At 36.3% G+C, this 20,227-nt stretch overlaps 1 protein-coding gene across 1 annotated transcript in view; it reads left to right on the top strand.

Moving 5' to 3' along the window:
• Ar (androgen receptor) overlaps positions 1 to 20,227 on the top strand; it is a 176,128-nt gene that overhangs the window by 118,981 nt on the left and 36,920 nt on the right. The window lies entirely within an intron of this gene.

Below are 20,227 nucleotides of genomic sequence, written 5' to 3'. Positions count from 1 at the left end.
CTATTGAAAGGTACCATGTCCTCTTTAATATTCACACAGTAGGCCTTGGGTGTGTTTCTCTTGTGGTTTTTACCACTTCCTGCTTTAATCTTTTAGTAATGTACTTGCTGATCCTTCCCCTCCACCACTCTAAGCTCTGCAGTAGAAGGTTCACTTTTCTGAAATCATGATTTTTCTTTCAAATGCATCCAATCTCTGGAATGCACTGTGCTTGGTGGGCTTCGGACGCCTACAAATGTGTGCCCTGTGCTACTGTAGTCCAACTAATAACTGTCCTCTTCTCGACAGCTGCTCTCCCACAAGCACCATTTCTACAACCCTTTGTTTTGCTTCACTCATGACTTTAAAAATATTTTTAGAGACCCGACTTTTCTCCATGAATTTAGGTTATATTAATATATGCTTCACTTTTTTTAAACATTTTCGGGATCGCGTGTAAATCAAACAAAGTACTTAAAAATACAAGGATTAGAGGTGGAAGCATAAAATCATATAGTATGACTTAGAAGTTAGAAAAGACTAAAAGAATAGGAAAATTCTTGAAATTACTTGATACTCATGACTTGTCTGTTTCTTTTTTTTTAAATTTATTTATTTATTACGGATTTCTGCCTCCTCCCCGCAACCGCCTCCCATTTCCCTCCCCCTCCCCGGATCAAGTCACCCTCCCTCATCTGCTCCAAGAGCAATCAGGGTTCCCTGACCTGTGGGAAGCCCAAGGACCGCCCACCTCTATCCAGGTCTCCTAAGGTGAGCATCCAAACTGCCTAGGCTCCCCCAAAGCCAGTACGTGCAGTAGGATCAAAAACCCACTGCGATTGTTCTTGAGTTCTCAGTAGTCCTCATTGTCCGCTATGTTCAGCGACTCCGGTTTTATCCCACGCTTTTTCAGACCCAGGCCAGCTGGCCTTGGTGAGTTCCCGATAGAACATTCTTGAATTTTGCATACAAATGGATGGAAATAGAAAACACTATCCTGAGTGAGGTAAGCCAGACCCAAAAAGAGGAACATGGGATGTACTCACTCATATTTGGTTTCTAGCCATAAATAAAGGACATTGGGCTTATAATGCATGTTCCTAGAGAAGCTAAGTAAGAAGGTGAACCCAAAGACAAACACATAGGCATCCTCATGAATATTAACCTTCATCAGGCGATGAAAGGAGACAGAGACAGAGGAGCACGGGACAGAAATCTCAAGGTCCAAATCAGGAGCAGAAGGAGACGGAGCACGAGCAAGGAACTCAGGACCGCGAGGGGCACACCCACACACTGAGACTTGTCTGTTTCTTAAACTCCTATCCTGTGTAGAGTTATTTAGGAAAGCTTTCCATCTTGGGGTGTAGTCATTAATAAATAGTATCAGAAACTGGAATTTAAGAGTCTCCAAATTTGAAAGGGATAGATGTTGTTTAAGAAAGGTTCTGAATAGAAGATATTTACAAGGACTATGGAGGTATATGTAGAACATCAAAGTGGAAGCCTCTGGAGCCAGGAGTAAAATGGAAGCCATGAGCACCTGATAAGATAAAAGAGTACAAGAAGAGGGAAGTAGAGGAAAGGATTATGGGGAGACCTGGATGTGTTTGAACTTGAGAATATCACCTGTGTTTGTGGGCATAGCAGAAGCAATGTGATTTGCCTTAAACAAAACAGGTAAATATATTCTCAGTAAACAAGTGTTAGGTATGGATTTTGTTGGGTTGTTTTTGTTTTTAGGTAGCCTCAGGGCGTTGAAGCTCTGAGGTTCATTCTAGTCTAAGGAATCTGCTTTGGGACATCAGAACATAATGGGAAGTTTGAATATTAGAAAAAGAAGAGAAGCAAGAGAATTGAGGGCAGCATGGCAGACTCAGCATATTCAAATCATTTTGTGCAAGTCACAAGACTGTACCATGAATACTTCTATGGGATAGGGGCCTTGCCACATAAGGGCAGGCTCTTAGGATTGGCAAGCATATGTTGCGAATTGGAGACAGATGATAGGCTATGTATATGAAGTGGTTGGCATCACTGGTATGTTTGAAAGAGTAGTTTCCAAATATTCGGGTCTGCTTCTCTGTGTAGAGACTGACATCTATTAGAGAAGTGAAGATTCCACAAGGGAAAAAAAAATCAACTTGACTATGTTAACACACAGAAGGACTAAGAGGTTGCATAGGATTTTCTAGGTTTCCTTCTCTTCATTGAGACTCCTGTGAACTTATTTTACTCTAGTTCCTAATGTCACAACCTACTTTTATCCCAGGTTGGGAGACAGAAAGAGTTTCCACTTCCTCCTTATGTTCTAACAGTCCAAAGTATAATTCCACTGAAGTTTATCTTAGGTAACCAATGAGTTCATCAGACTTACCCAGAGAGCATGGATAGAGGAGTCACTTATAGGAACACAGGGAAACTCAAAGCTTCTGCATTGGAAAGTCTTTGCTCATCATGAATTATGGCTTCTCAAGGAAAAATAGATGAAGCCTACAAGGACTGTTTCATTCAACCTTACACAGTCTGTATCATCTAGCATTTCCCAATATTGAGGGGCCATGCAGTTGTGGCACAATTGTATGTAAACAGCTTTCCGGAGTGTTTGGAATCTCAAATGATACCCTCTACACAAGCATTTTTTAATCTGTGGGTTGTAACCCCTATGGGGGTCAAATGGCCATTTCACAGGGGCTACCTAAGATCATATCATCATGAATATCAGATATTTGCATTATGTTTCATAACAGTAGCAAAATTACAGTTATAAAATAGCAACGAAAATAATTTTATGGCTGACGATCACTACAACATGAAGAGCTGTATTAAAGGGTCGCGGCATTAGGAAAGCAAAGAACCATTGCTCTACACCCTCCTCCTCTGAGAGAATGCCAATAATCAGCAAATACTATCTTGATGAACTCTTGGAAGCAGGCACAATCTGTTTTGCTTAGAAGATCACATTCTCTAACATTCCCCCATCTCTGTCTTGAGTATATAAATATTGATCACATTGTCTAGGTTATCAGAACACAACATAAATTAGCTCATTCTTAAAACTTTCCACTAGTATATGGTGAGAGAGCAAATTATATAGACATGCACTATAAGAACTAATATTGGTATTCTATTCCTTAGAAACACAACTAGAAAAAGGAGGAGCTTTATTTGAGTATTGTATGCCTTCTTATGAAATGATTCACTTTTAGCCATGTAAACTTGGTCCAGTCTGCACTTGGTAAATCTTCATGCTTGGTTTTTAACAAATTTACCATGTTCTTATGCAATCACTGAAAAATGCCAATAATATACACATGTAACCAGTAAAAGGAGGTCACTTTCTAATAGGAATCCTTTTTGTAGTAGTATGGATATTTAACATACTTGTTGCTAATAATACAAGTGAATGACCTAATGTTTTCTCGCAGAAGAGGTTGACTGATTATACAGCCTCACGTTAACCCTAAGGATCTGGGAAACAAACTCTAGGGCTTGCTGATTCACACTAAGGAACACATAACACAGTTTAAGCTGTCCCCTGAGTAGCTTCAGAGATTTTTCAAGCAATAACGATGTGGTTGGAGGAAGGAACACTAGAAGTCAGGAAATAACGCCTAGCAATTAGCATCTCTCAGCCTTTATTTGATCACAACAAAACTGAAATAACAGTAGCTAAAAAAGACCAAAAGTGACCATCTTTGTGAAAATACTATATAAATTGCAGTGTAATGTGAGTATTTCTAGGAGGTCACTTTGCCATTGTGCAGGAAAATTATGCCTATTTTTAAATAAATACACACTTGTCTCCACTCCCTCTGTAAAGGGTTGCTTTTGGAGAAATGGCTTCACTTGCAATTCATTCCACTGTTTTCTCTGAACACAGTTTATTAGCGTAAAAGGCACTCACCGTAATGACTCTCTCTTTGAACTACCACCACAACTCTTAAAATTGTATATCCCCTTCAAAAAATAATATACTACGAAGATAACTCCTACTAGAGTGATGTGTCCAACCACATTTGTATACTACAGAATAGATAACTGATTATATTATATATATAACAATCTCCCAGTAAATAAGTCATTGTCAGAAATGGCTGTGGGATAATAGAGGATTCCTTTCTAACCCAACTCAGCTTTGGATCTTAGTTACAAAGTCACTAGAAGCCTGCACAGATAAATTACAGAATTTACGGCAAGAGCAAATCTTTCTACAAAAACAAGTCTTTGCTTCATTGTCTGGTGTTTTTAATCTAAAGGAAACATGATTGTCATTTGGCATTCTGCAATGTCATTCTGAAGCTGTGCACAATTGTGGTGATCTTATTGGAACAAATTTGTTTGTATTAATTTATACATTCTAATATATGGACTTCTCCAACCTCATCACCCTTGAAAACTTACCTGGTGTCCCTGAGAAGTATGTCTGGTCTGCCTTTAGTGTATCTATTTTGAGTTCATGGACAAGCACTCCTACCTGGAAGATATATGTAACTTAGGAATTTATTTCTTTTCCCCTGATACTGGCAGGGGCAGTAGCAACTGTGGTTTGCTGACAATGAGGTGACAGCAAGGTGATCTTTCATTCACTAGCTTTTTCTTGACATGTCTTATTCATAGTTTGGGAGACTTGAAACCAGAATCCCACAGAGTAGCCTTATTAAACTTTAGGATTAATACATAAGGGCAGGGTTCCAATCAGCCACTATCAGCCATTATCAGCCTCTTCCAGATGCTCAGAATTACTGACACCAAAAAAGGTGATAAGACTTAAGATTTTGTAAAACTGTAGAGTTGTTTCTGCTTATTGCTTTTAACCCAGAAAGAGGCTGCTTTTCTTTGGCAGTATATTAAAACTTTATGACTCTGTCAGAATCTGGGCATTTCACTTAGAAGCATGTTAAAAGCATGGACATGAACCAAGGATCAGTCAAATATTAATTAAATAAGGTATATTGACAGTTTTGTAATATGCTAGACAGTAGATGACAAAGAAATATCTATTGCATAGTTTCCTATACATCTGAATGAGAGAGAAAGCTATTCTTTTCCATTTATAATAACCTGTATGCCTTCATATACTGCTGGGTATTGTCACATGGCAATATCAAAGATAATGATTTAAAGGTGGACAGAGGCCAGGGAAAGAAAGACTGGATCATGGATATAGCCTCTTTCAGGGATCCATTTTGAAATCCTGAGATTGCAGTTTCAAAAGGCTATTCTGAATTCCCACCCAGTGGCACTGCAGATAATAGAATCTCGATGTCACCAGAGCTGATAGAATGGGTAACAGAATGAAATGGATGAGGTGAGAAATTGTGAAGTGTTAGAATTCATTTTTATTTTGCAGAGAGTCTACTTTAAGGACCGTGGCAAGGTAAAGCCACTCTTAGACAAAAGAACACTGCCCACGGAATTCTAGGCAGGTCCTTGAGGCTCTTTGGACTTTTGCTTTTGTCTCCACAAAGCCATTAATGAGATTTGTTCTTTCTATTTCATGGCTATGCTGTGAGATGGTGCATAGCAACGTATCTTAAAAATGTATGAATGCCTAGCATATCCTCAAAGATTTCCACGTGCTTTTACATTAGGCCAATTATGCTACAAGTTTTATTTATTTATTTATTAAAGATTTCTGTCTCTTCCCCGCCACTGCCTCCCATTTCCCTCCCCCTCCCCCAATCAAGTCCCTCTCCCTTGTCAGCCCAAAGAGCAATCAGGGTTCCCTGCCCTGTGGAAAGCCCAAGGACCACCCACCTCCATCCAGGTCTAGTAAGTTGAGCATCCAAACTGCCTAGGCTCCCACAAAGCCAGTCCGTGCAGTAGGATCAAAACCCATTGCCATTGTTCTTGAGTTCTCAGTAGTCCTCATTGTCCGGTATGTTCAGCGAGTCCGGTTTTATCCCAGGCTACAATTTATAAAGTTCTTTTGATTTCTTTTTCGGACTTCTCTTCCAGAGGCTCAGAATTACTGGCACAAAAAAAGAAGCACTCTAGGATTTTGTGTGTGTGTGATGTATTCTACATGCCACATTATTCTCTCTTTTAAAGTGTACAATTTTGTGGCTTTTAGTGTATTCAAGAAGTTTTACAAACATCACCACTATCTAATTCCAGACGGTTTTCATTAGCTCAAAAAAGAAGTCCTGTACTTGTTTGTGTTCACTCCCCATTCGCCCTCCTCCCAGCCGCTGCCATGCGCTACTTTTTTTTCCATCTCTGTAAAATTTGTCAACTCTGGAAATTTCATATTAATGAAACAATGTACCATGTGGTCTCTCTGTTTATTTTCAGTGTAGTAAGCATATTTGAAAGCTTTAACCACATTCTAGCAAGCATTAGTTCTCCATACATTTTTCTGGCTAACTAATATTCCATGTATGGATATACCACGCTTGTTTACCTGTTCATTGGGTAGGTATATATTTGATGTGTTTCCATTTTTCCTTTTATATGAATAAGTTCCAAAGAATATTTATGTGCAAGGTTTTTTTTTATACTCACATATGCTTTCATTCACTTGTGTCTATATATTGGAGGGTCATATGGTACATTTACATGTTCCTCTTTGAGGAACAGACAAATGCTTTTCTTTGGTGACTCATTCAATCATGTTTCTTACTAGTAGTGTATTGGGCTCGGATTTCTACACATCATTTCCAACACAAAATATTTTTTATTTCTACTCTTATTGTTATCACTGATCCCATCCTAGTACATATAAAATGATAGTATTACACTGTATCTTTAGGACAGGTAGAAACTAACATTGTGAAAATAGCCATCCTACCCAAAGCAATCTACCAACTCAAAATACCAAGGTATTTCTTTACACAAATTGTGAAAAGAATCTTAGAATGCTTATAGAATCACAAAAGATCACAGATAGCCCAAACAGTACTGAATAATAAAAACATGATTGGAGTTGTCACCATGAATCATTTTAAATTATACTATAGAGACACAGTAGTAATAACAGCATGATACTGGCAGAAAAAAGTATCATTGATCAAAAGAACAAAATCAAGGACCCAGATATGATGCCATGCATCTAAAACCACCTGATGCTTGAAAAAAAATTCACAAACACACATTAGAGAAAATACAGTATCTTTACAGTGTTGAGAAAAAATGAGTATCTACAAGTGTTAGAATGGAACTAGTTCCCCTTCTCTGAACAGAAATCAACTCCAAATGTATCAAAGATCTAAATGGTAACCCGGAAACCTTGAAACTTCTAGAAGAATGAATGAGAAGAATATTTCAGGATATAAAATTCTCAAAGTATTAAAATTATTTAAGTTCCATCACTAATCACAGGCTTAGAAATAAAACAAAATGCTGTCAGCCTCACATAAGGGTTAAGAGAATGGTTTAGGTCTTTATTACTTTTTAATATTTTACTAGAGGTTAAAGATGGTGCAATGATTCAAGACAATGCAACAAAAAGATCTAGATTGGAAATGAAGAAGTAAAATTATTTATACTCACAAATGACATTATCTTATATAAAGAAAAAATTAAAAGCACACAAAATATTAAGTCTAATAAATTTTTAGGTTGCTATGTCCTATTACATCTATATACAAACAGAAAGTACTGTTTTATAGCCTAACAATAATTCAAAATGGAATGAAGAACAAATTCATTTACAACAGTTTCAAAAAATGAAATAGTTTAAAATAAAATTGACACAAGAAATGCATTTAAAACTAAGAAAATAAAGAATTTTTTCTTTAGCATTTTATTTTCTCTTTATCGTCTCTTAACTTACTGTTCTAGCTAAGACCTCAAGCATTATGTTGAAAAGGAGTAGTGAAGGTAAACATTGTTCCTGATTTTAGTAGAAATGCTTCAAGTTTGTCTCTACTTAGCATGTCGTTGGCTGTTTGCTTGCTATATATCCTGTTTATTATGTTGAGCTATGTCCTCTGTGTCCTTAGACTCTGCAAGCCGTTTATTTTATCACAGAAGTACTAGATTTTATCAAAGATATTTTCTGGTTTCTGTCATTCAATCTATTTATACAGTGTATTATAATCATTGTTTTACATATGTGAACCATCCCTACATCTCTGGGATAAAATTGATTTAATCATGAATGATCTTTTTAATGTAACCTTCAATTTTATTGAAAAGTTGTACATTTTTGTCTATATTCACAAGGGAGATTGGCCTATGTTCTAGTTAGATTTTCTATTTCTATGATAAAACACCATAACCAAAAGAAATTTGAAGAGGAGTGAGTTTATTTCACCTTATAGCTTACAGTACATCTTGAGGGGAAGTCAGCAAAGGAACTCAAGACAGGAACCTGGAAGCAGAAGTTGAAGCAGTGGTGGCACGCCTCATGGCTTGCTTAGCCTGATTTATGATAGCACTCAAGACCAGCAGTCCAGCGGTAGCACCTAAAGCAGTGACCTGGGAACTCGCTTATCAATCATCAATCAAGAAAATGTACCACAGGGTTGCCTACAGGCAATCTGGTGGAGGCATTTTCTCCTTGGGATTCCTCTTCCCAGGTAACTGTAGCCTGTGTCAAATTGACAAAAAATTAGCAGGGATAATTGACTCCTTGTCAGCTCGACAAAGTAATACATTACGATCAAACCACAACATTTCTCTCTTCTTTATAACCACAATTCCATATAGATATCAATATCACAATATAAAACAGTCTAACTTTCAAAGCCCTAGTCTTTAAAAGTTCAATCTTTTTAACCCATCCAAAGCCTCTCTAAAATTCAATCTCCCTAAAAATCAAGTTTCTCTATAACTTTTAAGTCTATTAACTGTGGCTTACTGAAAAATAAAATGAAGTTACATACTTCTAGTTCCAAGAGCAACGAACCAGGGCCAAAAGAAATTTGGAGAGGCAAGAGTTTATTTCACCTTACAGCTTACAGTCTTTCATGAACAGAAATCAACAAAGGAACCAAGTCTATGGAGGGATCACGATTACTGGCTTGCTTCTCGTGGCTCACTCATGTTGCTTTCTTATAGCATCAAGGACCACCTGTGCAGGGGTGGCACCACCTGTCTATTATTAATCAACAAAGGGCACTACTGACTTGTCAATAGTTGATCTGATGGAAGCATTTTCTCAGTTGAGCTCTGTCTTTCTAGCTACTTCTAGCCTGTATGAAGTTGACAAAGCAAAAGCTAATCAGGACATCTTCGAACTAACTTTTTGTATTAAGTCTTTGGTTTCAGGATCAGGGTAATGCTGGCATCATATAAAGGCTTTGTTTTTCTGTTTTATGAAGTAAGTTGGGGAGTTGTGGCATTAGTTCTTTTAAGGTCTGGAAGCTTCTGTGCTTAATTCATCAGCCCTGAATTTTTATAGTCAGGAGATTTTTTTTTACTTCTGTCTCATTTATTGTTATAGGTCTGTTTAAACTATTTACCTCATTTGACCTAAATTTGGTACATCAGATACATCTAGAAATTAATTCTTTTCTTTTACATCTCCCAGTTTATTTTCCTTATGATTCTCTGAATTTCCTCATTTTTATCTCTCCTTTTTAATCTCTAATTTTATTGCTTTGGGTTAAGTTATTATTTCGTGATATCTCAATTTTTCATCAAGGCGCTTAGTGATATAAACCCTTATTGTATAACTGTCTTCATTGTATGCTATTGATTTTGAAATGTTGCGCTTTCATATTTATTCGGTTCTTAGAGTTTCTACGTTTCTTTGCCATCTCCTTTTTTACCTCATTCTCATCCAGTAGCATGTTGTTTATTCTCTATGAGTCTGTGTAAGTTCTCTAGTTTCTATCATAATCGGTATCCCATTGGTATCAGAATGTAGGATGTTACTTCAATTCTCCTATATTTGGTGAGACTTGGTTTTTTTCTAAATATGTGATCAATTTTGCAGAAAGTTTGATGGGCTGTTGAGAATGATGTGGTTTCTTTAGTGTTAATGTGCAATGTTCTGTAGATAGCTGTTAGGTCCATTTGATTTATGATATTTAACTACAGTTTTTTTTCTGTTCATCTTTAATCCAGATAATATACCTGCTGGTGACAGTGGACTATTGAAAGTCATACAGTATCACTGTGTTGAGGTTAATCTGTATTCTCAAATATAACAGTATTTCTTTTTGGGAAAAAGGATAAAACTGTTTTGGTGTGTATATGCTTAGAATTTTAATATTCTCTAAGTATTTTGTTTCCATAATTAGTATGAAGTAACAATTGGGGTGTGAGTCTCTTTTATTAAATACTAGAATAGTTTGTGTGGGTTGTTTCTTGGTTTTATTTCTATTGAATATCTTTTGGGAGGAATTGAGTATATTAATACTGAGTCATCACTAAGCAGTATGCATTAATAACTGTCATTCTTTTGTTATTGTGCTTTCTTAGACTTCCTTTTATTAACTGTTTTAAACATTTATTTGTTCCCTGTAGCTTCTTGGATATGTTTATACTTGTCTTCAAACTAAAATATTCCTTCCAGTATCCCTGCAAAGCTGTCTCAGTGATCATAAATTTCATTAAAATGTTTCTGCATGAAATGTTTTTCTTTGTACTTCAATTTTAATAGATAGTTTTGCTGAGTATAATATTCTGAGTTGACATTTTTTTTCTTTGAGAACTTGAAATATATCTTTCAAGGCCCTTCTGTCTATCAAAGTTTCTGTCAAAAAAAAAAAAGCAGGTGTTATTCGGATGGACCTGCCCTGATAATGATCTTTCTCGCTTAACTTTTAGTCCCCTTTCTTTACTCTGTGGGTTTACTATTTTGGCTATAATATGTTTGGTCATCTTTTTAAACCTCTATATTTGGATTTCCTTGTGGACCTGTATGGACATTCTTTATTCTTGGTTTAGGATATTTGCTCCTATGACTTTTTTGAAAATATCCTCTATGCCTTAGTTGTGGTCTTCTTCTATACTCATAATCAGAAGCCTGAGTTTGTGGATCCCTTCATGTATCTGTGATACTTAACACAGAACGCGATTCAGTCTCTACCCTGGATCCTCAGCAACCGCTAGAGCATTTTGTGGCTGTGGAAAGACCCACTTCCCTGTGGGCTTAACCTGGAGTTAAATCAGGCTACCACCCTTCTGAAACTGTTACATTATGTTACACTCCCCAAGTTCAGATAGGCTGGACCTGGGTTTAGAGGATTGGGTCTTTCTGCATGGTTCCAGATTTAGCTTGCTAATATTTCACTCAGGTGTTACCCCTACCTGTGATCATAAGAATTTGTTTGTAGTTTTCTCTTGGTTCTATCTCTGTCTTGATTTATTAATGCAGTAAGATTATAATTATAAAAGGAATTGCTAAGTTGTCCCTATTCTTTTTGTAAACTCTTTATGAAAGATTAATATTAGAGCTTTAAACATTTCATAGAATTCCCTAGTAAAATCAAATGGTCCTGGGATACCGTTTCACTGGCAATTCAACATCTTTACTTGTTAGAGGTCAATTTTCATTTTTAAATTTAATTTTAGTAATTTTAAGTAACTTGTATCTTTATAATAATTTTTATTAAGTAATTAAAGTTGCCATATATTTGGATAAATCCATGCCTTTATAAATGCTCAGGGAACAGAGAAGGGGAAATTTACTGTAACAGAGGCTAAGCCAGAGAAATACTGTTGTTATTTGGAAGAAGTTTTCTTTAGTTGGAAGTAATTTTCCATTCCTGATATTTGTGAGTTAGCCTTTTCAACTGGAATGTCACAAGCCTCTTTCTCTGGATTATTAAAAATTATTGATGATTTGAAGCCAAAGATGACCTTTTGTTTTCCAAGAAAATGTCTGGTACCCCCTTGTTGTAAATTTTCTCCAGAATACAAAATCCATTCCTAAGTACTTCTGGGACAGTGAAAATTATAGGAGATGAAGTAACACTGTCGGCTGTTGTTACTCAAGTTTGTCATGGTGTCATTTGGAAGACAGATTTGGTTTTAGAGGATTTTTTTTCCCCATCAAGTTAACCGTAGTATTGTGTATCTTCGAGTTCTCTTGACTTCAAAATTACAAATGCAACAGAATGATTTATTAATTCTGTATTATAAAGAAATTTTAATCTCCTAGTTTTGAATTTTTTCTCATTTTGTCAGTAGCCAATTTTCTCACAGTACAATTAAAATCAACATTTCAGGAGGATTTACCAATAATATTTTTATTTAGTTTTGTTAAAACAAAATAATACTCATGTATCTTTATGGAGTGCAGTACGATTATTTGAATGTATCAAATCAAACTAATAAGACCCTATATCTCATCAAGTGTTAATCATTTCCATGTGTTGGAAACATTGATACTTATCTTTTCTTGTAATCTTGAAATTTAATGTAGATTTTTATACATAGTAGCTGGTTTACTATGGTATAAAACAACTAATTCTTTGTATGGAACTCCTTTAAGGAACTCAAATATATGGAAGAGTAATACATTATGTTTATTTCAAGGAGATAGTCTAGATGAACTTTTTCCCATGGGTTCAGTATCTCTGCCCCCACTAATCTCTGATGCAAGGACAGAAGAGGCTAGTGATGCGCTCAACATACCAAAACTATCTCACAAATTTTCAACTGACTATAATCTGGTCAGATCTGTTGCTCACTTCCTCCAATTATTTAATAGATCATAGTCACTCATTTATAGACAAAAGCAGAGATAGGAAACAAACAAAAGAGCTAAAACTGGTTTGTTTGTCTTATGGTAGTTTTAAGAAGAAATATTTTTCCTTTAATTCTGAGATTTAGGAGACTGAAACAGAAGGGTTGTCAATCTCAAAACAGCCTTAGCTTCATGATGATACTATACATTCCAAATATTTTTAATTTTTAAAAAGGAAAAAAGTAGTACAGAGAAAAAAATGTCAGTGTGCTTGATCAAGGCTAATTGAATATTTTGGAGTTTTTGATGAGTAACATATCATAAATTTCACAACCTGTTTCATGTGTCAATCTTGGCTCGTTCCAACTTCCATTCCTTTTCATACACATCATGCTTTCTCCCTGGAACGTCCTCCAATTCTTTGTTTACTTAGAAAAATGTCTGTTTTTATTAAGAATACTCTTTCTGTGAAATGAAACTTCTACGAAAATTTTTATCTCAAGATTTTAACATTTGTTAGCTGTTAAAATTTCTTTTTGCACATTATCCTGTCAATTTATCTTCTGGTGTATTATATAACAACTGCTACCATTTTGCACAGTTTTTTTTATATCTTTTATTCAGTCTTATCAAAATTTGATCATCTCCATTGTCATATTTGCATATTTCATGAATTATTTACTGAATGCTTATTGCCTTGCAAAAAGTATTGCATTTAAATTTTGCAGCAGATCTGTGTTTCCTCCATTTCATAGAAGGCTAAATTCAGATCTTAGAAAGTCAAGTAGTTTCTACCAAGTTGCCATAGTAAGAGACAGAAGAAAGACTTAAACACAAACCTACCATGCTCCACTTATTACTAACGATAGTGTACTGACCCTTCTCCCTTTCTTTAGTTTTCACTGATTCTTTTCTCAGTTTAATATCAACCCTTAGAAGCATTGGTGGTGCTTCCTTAGAGTCAGAAATTAACATTACATTCTTAGTGTTTTGAGTCCATCATGGCATAGATTCTTTGGGGAACATTATTCAAAATAATCCTTGGAGCCAGTCAATGGCCACACAAGTCTTTAATCCCAGCACCAGGGAGGCAGAGGCAGGCGGATCTCTGTGAGTTCGAGGCCAGCCTGGTCTACACGTGCTAGTTCCAGTACAGGCACCAAAGCTACAGAGAAACCCTGTCTTGAAAAACAAAGCACAAACAAAAAAACATAAAATGATCCTTGGGAGAAGCATGAAAACACGGAGGAACAAAAAGTATGAAATAAATACAGATTGAAGTCTCTTACTCCCCTCACGCAGTCAATAGTGCACATATTCATAGGGGAAATGACAATGGCATGCAATGCAGGTGATATCTTCTAGTTTATCTTGATGCTCTTACAGATCAACATTATTTTAATAGGACTGAGTTCAACTTCTCTTACCTCTCTTCCTCCCTCTTTTCCTTTCATTTTCTTCTCTAACCTCTTTTCTTTCCTGCCCTCCTCCTTTCCTCTTTTAGCATCTTCCTCTTTCCCCCACACCCCCAATCTTAATCTTGTCAGGGTTTTATATGTGGCACAGTACACTGTAATCATCTTGGTTAGTGGCTTTAGGAAATCAAATCAGAACAATACCCCAGAATGAGAGTGCAAAGAGGATGTGAGTCTGAGCTGCATATTCCATTTTACTTTTCAAATTCCACCTTGGGTAATTTTATGCTTTTAAATTATATGGGAAAAAGACTGAATAATTTGATTAAATCTCTTTATTTCAAAGCACTTGTTAAGATAAGTAAACAACATTAAATGCACATCTAAGTACAATACAATAAAAGATCTCAGCTGTCACTTCAGTCTTAATCAGCTTTTCTTCTTTTTCTTTTCTTTTTTTATTTATTTCTTTATTAAAAATTTCTGCCTCCTCCCCGCCTCCCTTTTCCCTCCCCCTCCCCCCACTCCCCACGCACCACTCCCCTCCCCCTCCCTCTCCAGTCCGAAGAGCAGTCAGGGTTCCCTGCCCTGTGAGCAGTCCAAGGTCCTCCCCCCTTTTTTTGAGAAAAATATTATTTATTTTAGGTATCTAAGTATTCTTATCAATATCTTTTTAATTTTATTACTTTTCTTTTTTTATTAAAAATTTCCAACTCCCCCCCAGGAGAATGTTCACCTTGCTTGTGATTTAACTGTTAACTAACATTTTCTAGATACTTTACATGTATTCTTTTAATTGTCACAGCTCTGCAAGTGTGAATTTATATACCTCACTTTTTAAGAAAGGCACAGAATCAGAAAAGTTATGCCTAGTAGTGTCAAATGCAATATTTGACACTACTAGGTGGAATTTCTGGGATTTACAAACCTGTCCTTCTGGCACCTAGCCTAGGTTTATGCTAATAGCACATCATGATGTTTTCCCAAGTAATAAATACCAAGCACAACCAATAGCGTTGACCATGTGTGCCTGATAGCTCTTTAGTGTCTGGGAAGAATATTGATTTATCAGGTGATTACCGAGTTCATAGCTAGCAGTCTGAAGTTCATGCTGAAGCTCAGAGGAAAATGCTGTCTTTGCCAAGGACCCACAAGACAGAAGACATAAGCCATGATCTAGACATCCTTGCTTCATTTTAAAGCCCTCATATATTCTCATATATTTGTAACATTTTGGTTTCTGTGGACTTATATTATCTCCTACTAGACTACAAGCATCTAAAAGACAGAAAATAATAATTTCTCTTTCTCCCCTACAGATATTAGTGGTCTTCAACAAGCTTGTTTTAACTGACTAATTGATATTTGGGATCAAAATGAAAAGTGTTGAGCTTTTAAAGGAGTAGTTTTCCTAATTCCTCAGTGTGGTGAACAGGGAACACACCCGCTGTGAATAAGGACTGCCAATTAGGAGCTAGGATGTGCTGGGAGCCACTTGTTTTTTTCTCACTGAAGTGTTAGGGACTGAAATCTTTTTTTATTATGTGTATGGGTGTATCTACTGAAGCCCAAAGAGAGGAAAGGAATTTAATCTAAAGTGACACAGACATGTATAACCAAACTGGCTAACTATGAAAGGTGCAATCGCAAAGATCAGCCCCAGCAATTCCACAGAAATGTTATCTGTCTTAAAGCAAGCACTATGCATCAATTACTGTATATTTTTTTAGATGTTATATACATTTATGAAAATAAGCAAAAACAGAACAATTTTATTTACCTAATTAGTATTTTACATATTTTCAAAAATTTACAATAGATCTTGGAGTATCTTCCATTTTGTTATATATAAAAATTTTTAATGGGAGAAGTGTTACATAATAATTTATTCTTGTTGTGATAGGTATTCATGCTGTTGTTAATCTTGTGCTGTTACAATGCTGTTGTAGTGAATGTCTGTGTATATGTTATGTCATACATGTGAGAAACAAATACTGAGTCAAAGAATGGGTATGTACATTTTTAATTGAAATATTTTGTCCAGTTATACTTCATGGAGATTGTAAGACTGTCAAATAAAATTTAGATTTAATGAAATTAATAAATTTTAATTAGTGGCCATTTTACTAAGAGATTATCTTAGACTTGAAGAAATATTCAACACATAAGTTCTTTAAATGAATAATCGCTGCTGTACATTTAATTGAGACTTCAGTTGAATTGCATGTGGTAAGTACACTGATATCCAGAAATACATCTACTGGGTAAAACATGTAAATATGACAACGTGTTTTGAAAGTGTCATTGATTCTGCTTAGGCAGTGACTCTAATAATATAAACAAATCCCAGAGGAGCAATTTTGACAGAACTGCAGAGATAAAAATACGGAGGGATCAGACTCAAACAGGAGGGAGTAAGGCAGAACCTTACTTATTCTTAGGTTAAAAAGTTAATAAAAAAAATCTAAACTTCCTTGGTCATATTCTCCCTCCTTCTGCTCTTCAAGGAGAGAGAAGGTAGAAGGAGAGGGTTATGGAGAGCTTGGGGGAGTGGAATGGTTGAGATGGAGGAAGCACAGATATGGGAGCAGGGAAGAAGATATCTTAATTAAGGGAGACACTGTGGGGTTTGGCAAGAGGCTTGACTCTAGAGGGAGTCCCAGATATCCACAGGGATGTCCCCAGCTAGGACCCTGGGCAGTGGAGGAGAGGGTGCCTGAACTGGCCTTGTCCTGTTGTCAGACTGATGACTAATGTGAATATCACCATAGATCCTTCGTCCGGTGACAGATGGAGATAGAGACAGAGACCCAAATGGGAGTACTGGGCTTTTGGGGATCCTAGTCTACTTAGATGCATACCTTCCTAAGCCTGGTTCGAGGAGGGAGAGCCTTGAACTTCCCACAGGGCAGGGTACCCTGCCCTCTCTTAGGACTGGAGTGGGAGGAAGGAGGGTGAGTGGGGGAGCAGGAGGGAAGTGGGAGAAGGAAAGGAAGTGGAAATTTTGATTCCTAGTATTAATAAAGTAAAAAAAAATCTAAACTTACTGAACCCTCTTTATGTTAGTTCTGCCTTTTGCTCAGGCTGTGTGCCTAAACTTGTCTACACGATTTTACAAATTCAAGAGCAGTAAACTGGTAAAGAATCCTAACTAGAACTCAATAACCTTTGAAGAACTTTTCAAAGTGTCCAGCTTAGTGAGGACACTAGATGTGTCTATTGGAAACCATGCTGAGAAGAGATGTGCCTCATAGAAGCAGTGACACCTGACTGGAGAGCACAGAATTCTATTTGGCCAGAAAATATACACTTCAAGGACCTAACGCACAGCATGGTGACCAGAATTAAAAACTCCACATTTTCATGGGTTTTGGGGTTTTTTTAATTGTTTTTTATTGAGCTCTACATTTTCCCCTGTTCCTCTCCCTGCCTCTTCTTTCCCCCCTTCAACCCTCCGACAAGGTTCCCATGTTTCCAATTTAAGCAGGAGATCTTGCCTTTTTCTACTCTCCATGTAGATTAGATCTATGGAAGTCTCTCTTAGTGTCCTCATTGTTGTCTAAGTTCTTTGAGGTTGTGATTTGTAGGCTGATTTCTTTGCTTTATGTTTAAAAACCACTTATGAGTAAAATACTAAAAGTATAGATTTGTAATATGCTTACCGCAAAAAAAAATCAGGTAATGCAATGGATTTAACTACCTTAATTTAATCCTTTTATCATATAAATATTTATCAAAACATCACATCATGTCTCATTAATAAGTAATATATACAATTATTTCCCAAACTTTTAGGGAAAAACTTGAATAGATGAGGGTGATAAAGAAATGTGGATTCTCTTTGCAGATCTACAGTGTATCTTTATATGCTTTAACATGAGAAAGAATGTTTGTATTTTGCCAACCATTTCACAATGACTTTTTGTAAGAACTTAATAATTGGTTGTTGATATAATTTTATTATTGAAAAATAAACAGTATCAAAGAGTGGAGTTTAATGTTTAGTCTCTGATGAGCAGGAGCTGAATTTGTATTATCTGTGCTAATTGTTCAGCCACCTAGACTACAACATGGAATTGTGTGACCTTCTAAAACTAAATTGGAGCAGGCCCAGAACCCACTTATAATTTCCTCTGGCAACTGAAAATACACAAGCTGAGTTTAAACAAACAATGAAGAAAGATATCTGACACACTAAGAATGCTTTCTCTTCCAACTATACTCCTTCACAATACGTCTCCATTGTGCACAATTTTCAAACGTTATACTGGCTCTATCACCAACTTGTCACTTGGTGCATCTCCATATATTATGTTCATTTCATAACTTAAGAACTAAGAACCCCATTAAAACTTTTTACTGAAGTGCTTTAAATATCTTTACCAGTTCAGATTTTGTGTTACTATCACTGATGGATCAGTGCTACAAAGAGACAGAAGTACATTTCCTGGAAGAAAGGATCTCTTAAGAGAGTCCAGAAATATTACACACTGAGTCATAATTCAAGAAAATTTGGGGAAAACACTTTACAAGTATGTGTCAGAGGTAATTGAGGCTTTATATAGAAGAGTAAGCTTGAGGTGATCAAACAGAATTTAAATTCTTTCTCATTCATTGGGTTCATATTCTTAGACCAAACCAAGGATGTAATTCCACACAGGTCAATAGTCTTGAAGAACATAGATAGAAGAACACTTTTAGCATACACTATAAAACTCAATTTAGAATCACATTAAAAATTATCCATTATGATCCAAAATGATTTATTACTGGGATTCAAGGATGGTTCATATATATAAATGAATAAATACAATTCACCGCATCAACGGAATGAAAAAATTATACGATCATTTCAGAAAAGATAAAAAACATTTGACAGAATTTATCTTACAATAAATACTCTGAATAAAGTAGATAAATGTTCCCTATCACAAATTAAAGGTCATATGTGAGTCTATAATTAATATCATACTTGTGGTCTAGTAAAAAGACAAGGATGTACATTACCTACTACTGTTAAACGTAATGTTGAAAGGTAGAACATGTTTAATCATAATGACCCTTATTTTTTTTTTATCATAGAAAGGGGTATATGACAATTCCTTTACATGTACTTTGCTCAAGATTATTACTAAACTTGTAAACAAATCAAATATAATGTACATATCATTATTCTGATATAGAACCCTGAAATTTTCAGTCATATAATGAAACAGATTAAATAATAAGGAAATAATAGACTTTTAAAAGATTATTTTCTTCCATCTTGTTTTATCCCTAATCCACAATGTACTTGAGGATATATTTTGAACTATTTCTATGGTGACTCTGTTTACTTACGCATCTTTATGTTCTGCATACATACACATTTATCAAGGGCCTACTATGTGTTGGATTGGTTCTGGGAGCACTGTAACAAAAGCCAAATAAGAAGCAAAGCACATATCTTTGGACCACATCTTCCTTTGAGTAACTCTTACCATAAAAATAGTTAGTTTCCTCTATGTTCAGCTAGTCCGGATTTATCCCATGCTTTTTCAGACCCAGGCCAGCTGGCCTTGGTGAGTTCCCGATAGAACATCCCCATTGTCTCAGTGTGTGGGTGCGCCCCTTGCGGTCCTGAGTTCCTTGCTCATGCTCCGTCTCCTTCTGCTCCTGATTTGGACCTTGAGATTTCTGTCCCGTGCTCCTCTGTCTCTGTCTCCTTTCATCGCCTGATGAAGGTTAATATTCATGAGGATGCCTATGTGTTTGTCTTTGGGTTCACCTTCTTACTTAGCTTCTCTAGGAACATGCATTATAAGCCCAATGTCCTTTATTTATGGCTAGAAACCAAATATGAGTGAGTACATCCCATGTTCCTCTTGAGGACAATGAGGAATACTGAGAACTCAAGAACAATCGCAGTGGGTTTTTGATCCTACTGCACGTACTGGCTTTGGGGGAGCCTAGGCAGTTTGGATGCTCACCTTAGGAGACCTGGATAGAGGTGGGCGGTCCTTGGGCTTCCCACAGGTCAGGGAACCCTGATTGCTCTTGGAGCAGATGAGGGAGGGTGACTTGATCGGGGGAGGGGGAGGGAAATGGGAGGCGGTTGCGGGGAGGTGGCAGAAATCCTTAATAAATAAATAAATTTTAAAAAAATTAAAAAAAATAGTTAGTTTCTATGTCCATCTATGAGGACTCAAATTGTACCTGCTTGTGCTTTTGTTTCCTTTACTGACTTAAGAAGACTTTCTTTTGCTTGCTG

This window comes from Microtus pennsylvanicus, chromosome X, assembly GCF_037038515.1.
Source record: "Microtus pennsylvanicus isolate mMicPen1 chromosome X, mMicPen1.hap1, whole genome shotgun sequence".
NCBI classification, from domain to species: Eukaryota; Metazoa; Chordata; class Mammalia; order Rodentia; family Cricetidae; genus Microtus; species Microtus pennsylvanicus.
Note: the sequence above shows the minus strand (reverse complement) of the source record. Positions and strands in the feature narration are given on the sequence as shown.